This window comes from Sinocyclocheilus grahami, unplaced genomic scaffold, assembly GCF_001515645.1.
Source record: "Sinocyclocheilus grahami isolate Dianchi unplaced genomic scaffold, SAMN03320097.WGS_v1.1 scaffold3325.1, whole genome shotgun sequence".
Classification (NCBI taxonomy): domain Eukaryota; kingdom Metazoa; phylum Chordata; class Actinopteri; order Cypriniformes; family Cyprinidae; genus Sinocyclocheilus; species Sinocyclocheilus grahami.
This window is the reverse complement of record NW_015508467.1, coordinates 1-654: the sequence shown is the minus strand read 5'-3', so window position 1 is coordinate 654 and position 654 is coordinate 1.

Genomic DNA, 654 nt, shown 5'->3' with positions numbered 1-654 from the left:
CATCAAGAGTCCAGGTATCGGTTGGCGCTGCGTGTTCAGCTCCTCCGTCCTCCACACTGAACCCCTTAGACTCCAAACCGAAACAGAACATCTTTTATATTATATTCTTTTATCTAGTCCTGTACTATATCAAAAATTAAATAAAATCCTATATCCTGTTCTATCACTATTAAATTCATATCCCAATAAATATCCCACATCCTTATTCTTCTTACCTTTATCCTTTAGATATGCTATTAGTTCCTTCCTATCCTCACTATACTTTATACATTCATATATTACATGCTCAATTGTTTATTTCTCACCACAAAATTCACATAAGCCGTTAACATGTACACCAGTTAAAAACAATGAACCATTCAGCCCTGAATGACCCAGTCTTAATCTAGCTATTATCCCTTCTTCCTTCCTCTTACAATCATTTTAGTATCTACCTGCTTTTTGATTTTATATAAATGTCTTCCCTTATAATTTAGATTCCACACTTCTTGCCATCCCCTTGTAACATTCCTCTTAGTAATACTTTTAACTTCCCCTCTACCTAATGGAACATTGATATCAATTTCCTTTTTTTAAAAAAGCATTTTTAGCTAGTTGATCACTTATTTAATTCCCAACTACCCCCATATGGGCTGGAACCCAACAAAATCCTAT